Here is a 14,745-nt window from a genome sequence, read left to right on the forward strand (position 1 = left end):
TTGCAAGTTCCGGGATGGGAGAGGGTGGTCATCACCACCCAAGAGCAAAAATAGAGGATGCTCAACCTGATCACGAGGCAGGTAATTCCCACTCATTTCATTTATCACCTTATCCTTATTAGATTAGGAATTGATAAGCATGTAGAAAAATTATTCAAGGGAGTTGGCATGAGCGGTTTCTTTAACATGCATTACGATACTTATGATTATTTAACCTTAGAATTCGTTTCTAGGTTTTAATGTCATAAAATCAAATGCTTTAATTTCTCATGTTCAATTTTGATTATTCAATAATGATATTAGATTGACATTGAAAGAATTTGGTAAAATTTTTGAGTTGAAATCGAATAGGCCCCTTGAACCGCCCCAAGACAACATTGCCGTTGTCTATCAATCCCTTACGGGGGATCCCAATTTGAACCTCCAACATGCTAAAGGCACTTGGATACAACATCCCGTGCCAAAGATTTGGCAACGGTTTGTTGGCCTTACCATATTTGGAAGGCATGAACCCGCCAATGTTAGGCGGGATGAGCTTGAATTACTAGGGTCATACATGATCCCTAGAAGTGAAAAGCTCAATATAGTCCATAAAATGGCCAACCACTTCCAACGGGTGGCCAATGCGGCCGAGGCGGGTAGGTCTAGGGTACCCATTTACTTTGGTGGCCTAGTTACACATATAGCGGTCAAACACCTTAGCTTTGTCCCTAACGATGACGGTAAGGTAGCCGGCCCAACTATTATGGACCTACCCTATCTAGGTGGCCTTAATTAGGTTAATGTCATGGGAGGGGAGACTTGGTGGGTGATTCAACGGGAATCAGGTAGGAGGGATAATGCTTTCACTTTACCCCACCCGACCTTGACCAAATTTGAGAAGGGGAAGCCTTCTTACACTTTTGAGCTTAACGGTCAAGGTGAGGTGCAACCACCTCACCCTTCACCTCAACCCCATCACTCTCCCATTGACCACTCACCTCCTCACCATTCACCACATTATCCACCACCTCAACCCTTTACATACAATATTCCCACTTCCTCTACCAACTACAACATAGATCCCAACGCCCCTTATGACTTCTCGGCTTTTAGGAGCCAATTAGATAGGATTGAGATGGGCCAAGGGAGAGTTGAGGGCTTGGTTAGAGATTTGGATACTAGAGTAGGGTCTCTAGATCGAAGGGTAGGTTATGTGGAGAGGAACCTAAGGAGGGGTTTATACCCCATGTATGATGACTACGCCCGTCGGGGGGCTATTCCCCCCGATTCACTTGTCCCTGATTGGTTCCAATATCCGCAAGGTGGATATACGAACCCAAGTGCCTTTGGTACCTACGTTGACTACTCATCGGTCCATGGTTATGGGACCGATGTACCTTTTGGTGGGCTTGGGGTGAATGTGGACCCCAACTACTTTGCAGGTGGTTCGGGTTATGGAGGTGGTGGCTCTAGCCACGGAGGTGGTGGTTCTAGCCACGGAAGGGGCTATTCAAGGATGGATGAGGATGAGGAGTAGGCTACTCTCCCAAGTCAATGAGGGCATTGCTTGATTTGGCTTGGGGGGTGTTCTTTCTCTTGGTAATTCTCTTCATTTTCTCTCTTTATTTGCTTTCTAGTGTAGTTTTTATTGCTTTCTTATATATGAAAAATATAAAAAAAAATTCAAAAATACGTTCCAATGAATTATGAATCATACTTCCCTGTGCCCCATACTTGAGAAAATTATTTTGATTCTTGGTATTTGATGATAGGCATTGTAAATTAGTTGATCATGATTTGATGTTTGATTGCCTTGAAACCTTTACATGCGTCAATTTTGTCCAACTACTTGTGAATATAGTTCTTGACTAGTTCATTTGGTAAGGAATGTGTGATAGTTCCATAGTTCCTGGTATGTCAATGAATTTGAGTATTGGTTTTGCAACTATTAGTAATGTTTATATGATTCATTATTATGCACATTGTGGAGGACGAAGGCATTTGTTCTTTTAGGTAGCCTCCAGACATTGTAGATACATTTGTTCCCTTCACTAGTGGAAAAAATCTCATTCGTAACAGGCTATTTGTAATGGGCAAAGCTTTGCCCGTTACAATTAAGACATTCGTAACGGGCAAAATAGTGTCCGTTACGAATACTTATATTTATTCGTAACGGGCAAAATAGTGTTCGTTATGTAACAGACAAATTAGTGTCCGTTACGAATATATAAGTATGCGTAACGGACACTATTTTGCCCGTTACGAATACTATATTACACGTAACAGGCGTATTGTGCCCGATACAAATGCCCAAACTTGGCCCAACTAATGAGAGCTTTTTAGGGTTTCACCTAAAGCCGTCATTCACCTCTTTTTCTCTCATCAGTCCCTTAATCCCTCTCTCTCTCCTCTTCTCTCCTCTCCTCGATCTCCTCCCCGTCATTTCACCTCTTTCTTTCATTTCAAACTCAAGCCTTTTCTCCTCTTCTTGAATTAATTTTTGGGCATTTTAGATCGTGAGGTAAGAAGTCCTTCAATTGTTTTTTCCTCTTCTTGAATTGATTTCTGGGCATCTAATTGTTTAAGTTATTGAATTTGTTCTTGTGAATTCTAATTTGCTTTATTTTTTTCTACATGCAATTTGTATTTGATTCATTTTTGACATTTATATGGTTCGATTATCCTTTGTATGTCTAAACGAATAATAAATCTAAAAAAAAATATATGTTCTTCAATTGAAACAAGTAATACATGCAATCAGTAATGAATTTAGTTCATCTTTGTTTATTAATACCTGATTGCCAAATTTTTTTGTAATTTTTTTGTTTATAGAGAGAATTAAGAAACCTGATATGGCATGTTGATTAATTCTAGGGTTCTTCGAGTTCTTTACCGAAATCGATCAATTTATCCCCAATTCGTTCATTTTTATTGGTAATTTATGGGTTGTTGGTATAATCTCTGTTAATCTGTTGTTGAAGTGAGACTTTGGGTATTGCTTATTGATTATGTGTGCAAGGTTCTTTCATTTCTTCATTCTTTGGTGTTTTAATATGAAATTGGTGAATGCTGGTGATTTTTAGTTGATGTTTTCTACCTGATAAGTTACATGCTCATAAATTTTTATATACTACAATGGCCTCTTCATGTTAGGTTTTGTTTTATGCAACCTCTACAATGTTGGCTTTCTTACTAATTTCAAAGTACTCAATTTATTACATACGAGAGGGGCTGCCAAGGATCCTACCCGGGCCATGGGCTTGTTAAAATCGTCTGAATTCAAGGTTAATACTGAATGTGCCTGAAAAGTAATTTCGAAGTGAGATCTCATCTGATTGATCTAAACATTGCCAATGTCTAGTACTGTTGGCCTTGTGATACCCTGCAAAGGTATGAATCTCAGCCTCGTCGTGTTAACTACAAAATCTCATCTTCACTTTGTTGATTTATTATTAGTTTGTTGTATAGCTGTTGTAGCATGGGAGGCTAGGAAGCCGTTGGTGATAGAGCAAGTAGAGGTTGCTCCACCATAGACCTTGGAAGTCAGAGTTAAAATCAAGTACACTACACTTTGTCTTACAGACTTTTACTTTTGGGAAGCTAAGGTATATCTTATTCACCTACCATTCTATTTTCATTCCATACTAGTTTGTATCCCTTGAGGTTTCTAAACTATGTTTTTCTAGAGCTGAAAACTCCAAATATTCTCTATATTCTGCAGGGCAGTACTGCTACACAATTGTTTCCTCCCATTTTTGGCCATGAAGTAGTTGGGTATGTGAATATATTCTCAACTTGAGTTGATAAAAGTAGAGCTAGAGCTAATGGTAGCCTATCTTGGTTTACCAACTCATATATTTTTTCTGTTTTGTGATATTAACTGCGGTTTATAACTAGAACTCCTTAACCTAGAAATGGAAGTCTGTTCATGATCTTATTTGAGCCAAGCTATGCAGTGATTGGCCTAGCTCATTTAAATCTCAAGTCAAGTTCACTTACTTTCCAGCTATAATGAGTGGAAAGATATGCTGAGTATCTAGTTGATAAGCTTCTGTTTAAATTTTGACATAATTGTTGAAAGCATAGGATCCCATAACAGTAATTTCTCTTTTCAAATTTAACTTGGAGAAATTACTAAATGTGCCTAGAACAGTAATTTTCACAAATAAATTTTCACAAATAGGTTTAAAGTTTCCCTTGAGGATTTCTTGTCACTTGTTTACCTTATATTGTTGTTATTTTCTGGTCCATCAATAACTAACCCTTGTCCCCAGGGGGTTCTTAATTGTCATGCTCTTAATTTTTATTCAGGGGGTGTCAGGGGATATGTATTGCTGATATGAGCTACTTCTGTTCTTAAGTAGTCAGTCCAGTACAATCCCTTTTTATTTTTTTATAAATATATCATGATTATCGAAGTAACTTATCTTATCGTTTGTCCTACACCTTGGAGTAGACACTGTCCCAATTCTTGTTGGACCAGTCTCCTACTTAATGTTGTCCAAGCCTACTAAGGGTGACTTAACTTGTATCTCAAACAAATAAATTTATGTCGCCTAATAAAGACGTTTGGCTAACTTAGTTGTTCTTTGCTTGCAGACAAGCTTGTGGTCTCCACTTCCTGCTCACTTCTTCACACTACTGTTGATCTTGTTAACGAGACTTAAAGCTTGATGATGAAATCAAGTCATGGCTTGCATTTGCTGCACAGAAAGTTGTTGAATTTAACGCTTTGGCCAAGGCATTGTCTAGTCAGAAGGATGAGGTAAACCCTTATGCTACTACATTTTGCTTGCCATAAGTTTTTCTATTTTATTTTTTATTTTTTATTAACACTTACTTTTTATATAGTTTTGTGACAATTCCTTTGGTTGTGAATATCATATTTGATCCTCAGAAACTGGGATTATAATAAAACTCTGCTCCAAATAGATTGTTTTTATTGTGGCTCAATTTCTCATATGTTTATTTGTGTTATTGTGTATTCAGGCACGAGACTTGCTACCAAATTGCTTTGGCCATCAAGGATGAGGTTGAGGATCTTGAGAAGGCTTGTATCAATGTTGTCCAAATTGACGAGGTTGCTTTGAGAGAAGGTTTGCCACTCAGGAAGCCTGAGCACGGTAGCTACTTGAAGTGGGCCGTCCACTCCTTCCGTATCACCAATGTTGGAGTCCAAGACCTAGGTAACTTTTGCTACATTGTGACTCGTGTTGCTGAATTTTGTACCAGGAAGTTCTTGTGCTATAAAAATGAATTTCAATGCTCATTTCTGTATTTTTGCTTTAATGATTGAATTTATTTCTTGTACAGTAAATTTCCCACTTATATTTCAACTAATTGAGCTCAAAATGTAAGATATTGTAGCAATTTGAGTAACCCCATTATGTATGGTTGTGAATATATGAATGAGAGTGGATGAAAAAGAAGCATTTTGCTATTTTCTGGCTTTTTGGATTTTGAAATTGAAATGTACATGGTTAATCTCGTGCCATCTTATAAAATAGATGAGCCATGACGCTGAAGACGGGGAGGTGGGGATTAGTAGCTAGGCATACTCCACCCCTTTCTTAGTTTTGTCCCTGGCTCTAAGGCATATGGCAGCATTGTCTCTTATAGCATCTCTGCTACTTGAGAAATTATCAGTTAACAAACCCAGACTAGAAAAACCAAATTGGTTTTCGGGTTCCCATCCTATGTTTTTTACAGTTAGCTAGTAACATTCTTCTAATTTTAGCTCACTATTTGTGTTCATATTATGGTCTTCCTGTCAAACATATTACTGTCGTATGTCTAACAAAAAAAGAATTATGATGCAGATTTCCCCGTTGCCCAGGAATTTACACTAATGAGCAAGTCGAAGCATGGAAGAAAGTGGTGCATTCATCTTCTGTCAGTTGGTCGAGCCTTGCATACAAATTAACTATTCACTCTATATAGTTATAAACTTTCATTGTTGTATTAAGGACTATTATTTATGTAGTAGCTTTTGACTCATGTTAGGGAGTTGTTGTAAAGTTGTATCTTTGATTTTATAATTTAAATTTTACATTTATTATTATTGAATATTGATAATAGTAATTAAAATTTGGCATCATAAAAGGTTATCAGGTTAGCAGTGTAGCAGGTATCACCTGCTGCATTTTTTTTTTAATTTGGGTTCAATTGTATTTGTAACGGACATTTTGACTGCCCTTTACAAATAACGGGTTATTCGTAACGGGCAGTCAAACTGTCGGTTACAAATAACGGGTTATTCGTAACGGGCAGTCAAACTGTCCGTTACAAATAACGGGTTATTCGTAATGAGCAGTCAAACTGTCCGTTACAAATAACGGGTTATTCATAACGGGCAGTGCCCGTTACGAATAACATAGCCTATCCGTAACGGCAGCATACGTAACGCCCGCTGCCCGTTACGGATAGGCTAATTTTTCCCGTTACGGATAACTATTTTTCCACTAGTGCTTCTTGCTACCCATGTTGTTGCCTTGACCTTTTGTTGTTTATTAGCCGCATTACAAGCCTATTTTGCCCCATTGGTTACTAGTCCCAAGCTTGGCTTGGGGGAGCTATTAGTGAGTGAGATGAGGGAGTTTGTAGTGTGCTTATTATTTGCACAATTTGGGTGGGTTTTGAGAAGTTATTTTGTTGTTGATCATGTTATTTTTGATGAGTTTGAAAGTTATATTTTCTTGAAAAAATAAAGCATGATATTATAAAAAAAAAGAAGTTCAAGAAAAAAAATGTGAAAAAAATAAGTGAACTTCAAAAGAAAAAAAGTGTTTAAATGTTCTAGTTTGAGGTTGATCAAAGAAAAATAATTTAGAGCTTCAATGAAAATTCAAGTTTGAAAAACAAAGTTTGTTTATTCACTCTACTTCTTCATTATTATATCTTATGAGTGAAAATGTAAGTGTTGGGATTGTTTATGTTGTTTGGAGTATATTTGGTTGATGTTAGAATTGGTTATGTAGGAGATGTTGGTCATTATTTTGATCATGGGTTTTGATAGGATTTGGCTCCCTTAAGCATAGCTTTTCTCTCACTTGTTCCCAAATGATTCCTACCCTTTACCCTAGCCTTACATTACAAGCTTTGAAGACCTTCCGACCTTTGTGCGTTGAATTGTATGAATGTGAAAGTGTTGTTTATCAGTGCAAGTTATGATTTGGCATATTTCGAGTCGACTAATAGGATTGAGAGTTCATTGTTTTATACACAAGAGAGTGTGAGTTGGGAGGGCATTGTTCACATAAAGGGGTTGGATGGAGAGCGATCGAGTACATCTTTTACTCGCCACAAAAATGAGGGTTGATGCGTGAGCACTAGTCTGGAATTCTATATGCTCTAGCGGTTTGCTCTATTTGACAATTGTTAGGGAAGATTGGTAATTAGATGGATATGATTGGTTGATTTTGAAACATGTTTATTTGATTTACCCTGGATCGTTGTGATTGATTTTTATTATTGGGGTGAAGTATGTTTTATATGTTCATTGATGAGCTCTTTGCTTAGGGACAAGCAAAGGTTTGGCTTGGGGGAGTTTGATATGTCCATTTTATATAGTGTTTTACCCCCCTCCCTTGGTCGTTATTAGTAGTGTTTTTGGCTCTTTTGGGACACTTTTATTACTAATTTGTGTTTTCAAGTGTTTTTTTGTAGTTTTAGTTGTATTTTACAGGAAATTGCACTCTTGGAGCATTTTCCCGGGCTTTATGGATCAACTACGGAAGCTAGAAGGACACGACCACTTTTGGAGCCCAGGATCAGTGAGAGCCGATGATTAAGGGTCGGTAACTGGAATCCCGAGGCATTTGGACCAAGTATTCAAGACCCGAGAGGAAATCCGGATTGGGCCGAGAAATCTAGCCCAATCGAAGTCCAAGCCTCAAAGGGGAGCAAAGACCCGATCCGACAACCTCTAGTTCGATCGGGCGCGGAAAGACCATAGTGCTGTGCATGCTAAGGCGCGCCCGATCGTGCGAGCATCTAGCATGATCGGGCAATGCTGCTTGGGAAGAACGCGAATAAAAAGGTGCGCCCGATCGGGCGGCCCTTCGCCCGATCGAGCGCGCGTTTTTAGAAGACCTGATTAAGTTTAGTTCTAATTCTTGTTTTAGAAAACGTTTAATTAATTGTGTGATTGTAATACGTAGAGAAAGCCCTTTACAATCTGGTTAATTGGTGCATTATTGATGGTTGACTATTATTGATTATTGGTATTGCATGATAATTTCTTATTGAATTGTTTTAACGTTTTACAATTGCGGTTTGTAAAAGTATAGCAATATTGAGTTGATGAATCGAGCAGATGTTAATTTGATATTAAAGGCTATTTTCAATAAGAACTTAGATCTAATAAATTGCGAGAGCCTATTAGATCTATGTTGATTAATAAATTGCGAGAGCCTGTTAATCATGTTATTTATGCAATGTCAATGACTAGATCCTTTTATATATTGTTTTCTCCCTATTCTCATTCTTTGTAGTTTAGTTTCATACTCAAATATAAATTGGTTACTTCATAATCTAGATTATTTTAGTTAATTAGGAATAGAAAGACTTGTTTCCCTATGGAGATCGACCCTACTTCCCTATCTACATTAGTTAGAGGATTTAGGTATTACTTTTGATTAGGGGATACGACTTTACCCTGTCACTTACCCAAATCCAATAATTTTTACATATTCTTAATCCTCTCTTCATCCTCTAAAATCTTATATAAAAATTTTCAAGTTTCAATCAAATAATTTTACACCCATTTTCTAGCTCGAGGGAGGAGTACGATCTAGATTTGCAACTCTCCTATTGGCCAACAATACGAATTTCTAGCCAGGAGCAAAAGGAACGGCTAGAACACCTTGCCGGGCGAGAGGTAATTCCTTCACGGTGGTTACACCGCCCTACTCTAGAATCTTATGGTTTGTACGATTTTGTTAAACGATTTTTGAATGATATAGAAATGAGAAAATTCGTTGACATGCACTATCCTACGTACCGTGAATTAACATGTGAATTTTTGTTTTCTTTGAAAGTTGTAAATAGTAGAAATGGACCGAACTTATTTTTTAGGTTAAACAATAGGAATATTAGTTTGACATATGTTGAATTTTGTAAATTATTTGAATTGAATTCTGAATTACCATTCCAATGGCATGCTGATTATAAAATGGGTGATATTTATCATGCTCTAACTTGTTTACCTACCCCCGACCCCTACATGCTAGTACGAAACCTATCCATCACCCTATCCCAAAAATCTGGCAAAGATTTGCGAGATTGTGTTTTCTTAGTAGGAACGAGCCTCATAACGCCCAAACCAACAAACTAGCGGTTATTGGACACTATGTGTATGGTTTTGGTAAACTGAACATAGGTAGATACATCATCCACCACCTGAGTAGACATGCCACAGCCAGTACCCAGTCTCGTACCCCTATTCGTATAGGAGGCCTTATCACTAGAATAGCAGTTAAAAAGGTCGGTTTTGTTGAGAGTGGACCCACCATATGACTAACTGTTGACCGGATACCTATATGGCTGCTAGATATTTTGAGGAGTTGTGTTGGGTACGACTGGATAGTGAGCAGACCCCCCACTGGTGTATTAGGACTAGGACCAAGCAGCCATTGCTCATCTTTTCCCTACCTAGTCCTGCCTTGATCGCCTTTCCCCCTGGCAAGCATTTTACATGTACGACCTTTTAGTTGCCCATGCTAGGGTGCAAGCACCACCAGTACCACCACTAGTTCTGCCACCCTAGCCTGAGCCCAAAGTAGTGCTTTCACCACCTCGCATGTCTCACTCTGTCCCCCATGTTGACTCTGACCCAGTTTGGGACCTTCAGAGTATAGGTCAGGCTTTAGGCCATATTGAGCATTCCCACACTGACCTTAGGAGGATGGTAGGCTCTATTGACCATAGATTAGGGTACCTTGAGAGGAACCAAGGTAGAGCTCTCTACCCTATGTATGATTATTATGCTCGTCTGGGCAACATTCCCAACGATGCCATTTACCCTGACTAGTTTCAGCCTCCACCCCAGGGATACGATAGGGATCCCACTGCCCATGGTATTTATACTGACTATTCTGCCTTCCATGGGTAGGGCCAGGACATTCCTTTCGGGGACCGGCGGGGAGGAAATTTCATGCTGATTATTTTGGTGGTAGCTCTTCTGGTGCAGGTGGCAGCGGAGGTGGAGGTTTCGGCTCCATGGATGAGGATGATGAGGGCTAGCTATGTTGGGCTAGTTCCCAAGCCAATGAGGACATTGTTTGATTCTAGCTTGGGGGAGTTTTTAGATTTGGTATCTTTCTTTTTCTCTTTTCTTTTGTTTTTGGTGTGTTTTTATAGTTTAGATTTATTGCTTTCTAGGTTAGTTTTATTTCTTTCTTATATGAAAAAATACAAAAAAATTGAAAAAATAAAAAAGCCAAAAATACGTTCCAATGAGTTGTAAATCATGCTTCCCTGTGCCCCATACTTGGAAAATATTGTTTTGATTCTTGGTATATGATGATAAGAATTGTGGATTAGTTGATCATGATTTGAAGTTTGATTGCTTAGATGTCCTAACATGCGTCAATTTTGTCCAATTGCCTGTGAATATAGTGCTTCACTGGTTGATTTGGTTAGGAATGTGTGATAGTTCCTGGTATGTCAATGAATTTGAGTATTAGTTTGCAACTATTAGTAATGTTTGTATGGCTCAATATTATGCACATTGAGGAGGACGAAGGCATTTGTTCTCTTAGGTAGCTTTTAGACGATATTAGATACATTTGTTCCCTTCTTGCTACCCATGTTGTTGCTTGTGCCCTTTTATTGATAATTTAGCCACATTACAAGCCTATATGAGCCCCATTGGTTACTAGTCCCAAGCTTAGCTTGGGGGAGCTATTAGTTGGTGAGGTGAGGGAGTTGTGATGTGCACTTTATTTGCACAATGTGGGAATAAAAGAATAGTGATTGTTCTTTTGATATTGTGATTGGAAAAATGTTGATAATTTGTGTTTCAAAGTTGAAATTTTCCAATGTGAGATAAAAAGAAAAAAAAACAGCAAAAAAAAAATTGTTTCAAATGTTCTATGTGAAGGTTGCTCAAGAAAAAAAAAAGAAAAAAAAGTTCAAGAAAAAAAAGAAGTTCAAGTTTGAGAAAAAAAAGATAGAAAAGAAAAAGTAGTTTAAAGTTTGTTTTAATTCACTCTATTTCTTATTATCATATTTTGTGAATGAATGTGTAAGTGTTAGGATTGTTGTTATGTATGGGATTGTTTGGTGAACTTTTGTGGAGTTGAGTTGTGATTGGAGATGATTTGGTCATTACTTCCTTTTGACCTTGGGTTTTGTTAGGATATGGCTCCCTTAAGCATGGCTTTTCTCTCACATTTTCCTAAATTTATCCTACCCTAGCCTTACAATACAAGCTTTAAAGACCTTCCGACCTTTGTGCATAGATTTGTATGAATGTGAAAGTGTTGTTTATCAATGCAAGTTATGATTTGACATATTTCGAGTCGACTATCTAGGTTGAGTGCTATTCTCTTTAAACACACGAGAGTGTGAGTTTGGGAAGGCATAGTTCACATTGAAGGGGTTGGTTGGAGAGCGATCGAGTACATCTTTTTCTCGCCACATAAATGAGAGTTGAGTATGTGAGCACTAGTCTTGAATTCTATATGCTCTTGTGGTTCGCTCTATTTGACAATTGTTAGGGAAGATTGGTAGTTGGATGGATTTGAATTATTGACTTTGATACTTTTTTGTCAGATTTTCCTTGAATTGTATTTATTGATTTTTAATTGTATTTGGGGTGAAGTGTTGATTTATTTATTCATTGCTTTGCTTAGGGACAAGCAAATGTTTGGCTTGGGGGAGTTTGATAAGTCTATTTTATATATATATTTATTCCATGTCCCACGGTCATATTTGTGCATATTTGAGCTCTGCGGAGCGATTTTTATTACTAATATACGTTTTCTAGTGTTTTTTTAGAGTAGGTATTATTTTGTAGGAATTCGCAAATTTATGATAATTCCCGAGCTTATTTAAGCCACTACAAAAATATTAGAGACGGAGCGTATTTTATGACCGGATATTTTAAGCCCAAGGCCGAGTTAGAGAAATTTAATCCGGTGATTAAGGGCTCGATACAAGAGAAGGTCCAAGATTTTACAAATTATTATATCACGGACCAAACAAGTGAATGAATTTCGGCTAATGAGCTCTAAAAGACCAAGTCCAAGAACAAAAGGGAGGTTGAGCTATGAAGCCCAGCTCGCAGCTCAAGCTAACCGGGTCCGATCGGGGGAGGCCAGGCCCGGTCGGGTAGAGATCAGCGCAGGCTCATTTTGATTTGGGCTATTTTGATTTGGGCTTAATGTTTACCCTTATTATTGCAAGATAGGGCTTTTAATTGGGTTATTTTTCCTAATTGTAGTTTTGTTGGGAATAGGAAACTATTAGTTGGTTGTTGACTTTTATTTATAAAAGGAGGAGTAGTATTAGTATTAGAGGAAGTTTTTTTTACGAAGGTTTTTCCTTAGTTTTAGTTTTAGGTTCTCTTAACTTAGTTTTAGTTATTTAGTTTTCTTTTTTTTTTTCTTTAGTTTAGTTTAGTTTTCTTTTCATATCAAGATTTTATTATTTTGTTTTCTTATTACTTTAATACTACTATTCTCTTTCTCTTAATTCTTGCTCTTTATCATGCTTACTTTAATTGCTTTAATTAGTTTAGTTTTAATTATGTTTGTGTAGTTTAATTTCTAGGGTTGTGGGAATCCATGAATAATATGAAGGGATGATTTATTAATATTGATTGTCAATTCTAGATTAATTTCCTATTGATTGATTTAATTCTCTGTGGCTATTTTTAGGCCTGATCTTTTATGTATGAGTTTGACAATATTGATTCGAGATTCGAGAGATTAGAATTGATGTTTAGGTCTAGTTTCAATAGGCAGGTTAATTTATTAATGGTTAAGTCGAGATTCAAGAGATGAGATTTAATACCGGTAAATTAATTGTGTGATTGTAATACGTAGCGAAAGCCCTTTATGATCTGGTTAATTTATGCATTGATAATTGATTATTATGTTTTAGCCTGAAATGTTATTTATTGGTGAACCTATGCCCTAGGCCTTTATTCATTGTTTTCTCTTTCCTCTTAGTCTTCGTAGTTTAGTTTTATATTCATATTATCAAATTGTTACTTAAGAATTTAGAATGCTTTAATTAATTAGGAATAAAAAGAATTATTTCCCTATGGATTCGACCCTACTTCCCTATCTTCATTAGTTAGAGGATTTAGGAATTACTTTTGATTAGGTGATACGACTTTAGCCTGTAATCTACCAAATGTCGCATAAATCTAAATCGTTTGAAAAGTTCAAAGAATTTCATAGTGAAGTTGAAAATCAGCTTGGCAAGAAAATCAAAGCCCTTCAATCGGATCGAGCTGGTGAATACTTGAATCAAGAATTCGATGACCATCTGAAAGAAAAGGGTATACTTTCAGAATTGACACCTCAAGGAACTCCATAATGGAACGGAGTATCCGAAAGGTGAAATCGGGCCTTGTTAGACATGGTACGATCAACAATGGGTCTTAGTGATCTTCTTATCTCTTTCTGGGGATACGCACTTCTAACTGTGGCACTAGCACTGAACCGTGCACCATCAAAAGCTGTAGAAAAGACTCCATATGAGTTATGGACGAAGAAACCTCCTAGGTTGTCTTTTCTAAAGATATGGGGATAAGAAGCATATGTCAAGAAATTGATTTCTGACAAACTTCATCCCAAATCTGACAAGGTTTACTTTGTGGGCTACCCAAATGAAACCAAAGGGTATTACTTCTACAACAAATCAGAGAAAAAAGTGTTTTGTTGCTCGCGATGGTGTCTTTTTGGAGAAGGAACACCTTTCCAAAATGACAAGTGGGAGGAAAATCGAACTCGAAGAAGTTCGTGAGGATGAGGAACAAAATCATAATGATAGTGAAAGTGCTCAAACAACATCTGTTGATGCAAGTCAAAATGATCAAAATGTTCAAAGTCAAACCGACAATGCAAATGCTCAATCCATTACCATACGTAGGTCTCAGAGGCCGAGATCTCAACCTGATAGATTTCTTGGTTTAGTATTAACCGAGAATCAGGACATCCTGATTACGGATGGAGATGAACCGGCAACCTACAAGCAAGCGATGGCAAGCACCGACTTTTCTAAATGGCAAGAGGCCATGAGATCTGAAATGGATTCCATGTTTGAAAATCAAGTCTGGGACTTGGTTAACTTACCCGAAGGTTATACACCTATCGCATGTAAGTGGATTTTCAAGATGAAAACCGACAAAGATGGAAATGTATTCATTTACAAAGCTAGATTGGTGGCAAAAGGTTACAGAAATTTTCATGGTATTGATTATAATGAAACCTTTTCACCAATTGCAATGCTGAAATCCATTCGGATCCTCCAAGCGATTGTTGCATATTACAATTATGAAATATAGCAGATGGACGTCAAAACCGCCTTCCTTAATGGTATTTTGGAAGAAACTGTGTATATGACACAGCCTGAAGGTTTTTTCCACCAAAACAATGCTGGGAAGGTTTGTAAGCTTAAGAAGTCCATTTATGGACTAAAGCAAGCAAGCAAAAGTTGGAATCTGCGATTCGATGAAGCCATCGGTAAGTTTGGTTTTATCAAGAATCCAGATGAATCTTGTGTTTACAAGAAGGTCAGTGGGAGTGACAT

At 37.4% G+C, this 14,745-nt stretch overlaps 1 long non-coding RNA gene across 3 annotated transcripts; it reads left to right on the plus strand.

The window, feature by feature from the left end:
• The first annotated feature begins 2,295 nt into the window (after positions 1–2,295).
• LOC110706840 lies at positions 2,296–6,084 on the plus strand. Of its 3 annotated transcripts, XR_002508398.1 has the most exons (7): positions 2,296–2,503; positions 3,136–3,372; positions 3,451–3,587; positions 3,704–3,756; positions 4,582–4,747; positions 4,972–5,168; positions 5,802–6,084. It is a non-coding gene; the product is annotated as an uncharacterized LOC110706840 (long non-coding RNA). The 3 variants fall into 3 exon arrangements; XR_002508399.1 differs by lacking the exon at positions 2,296–2,503 and having other exon boundaries at positions 2,510–3,372; positions 3,439–3,587; XR_002508397.1 differs by lacking the exon at positions 2,296–2,503 and having other exon boundaries at positions 2,510–3,372.
• The last annotated feature ends 8,661 nt before the right edge of the window (positions 6,085–14,745 follow it).

This window comes from Chenopodium quinoa, unplaced genomic scaffold (genome assembly GCF_001683475.1).
Source record: "Chenopodium quinoa cultivar QQ74 unplaced genomic scaffold, ASM168347v1, whole genome shotgun sequence".
Classification (NCBI taxonomy): Eukaryota; Viridiplantae; Streptophyta; class Magnoliopsida; order Caryophyllales; family Amaranthaceae; genus Chenopodium; species Chenopodium quinoa.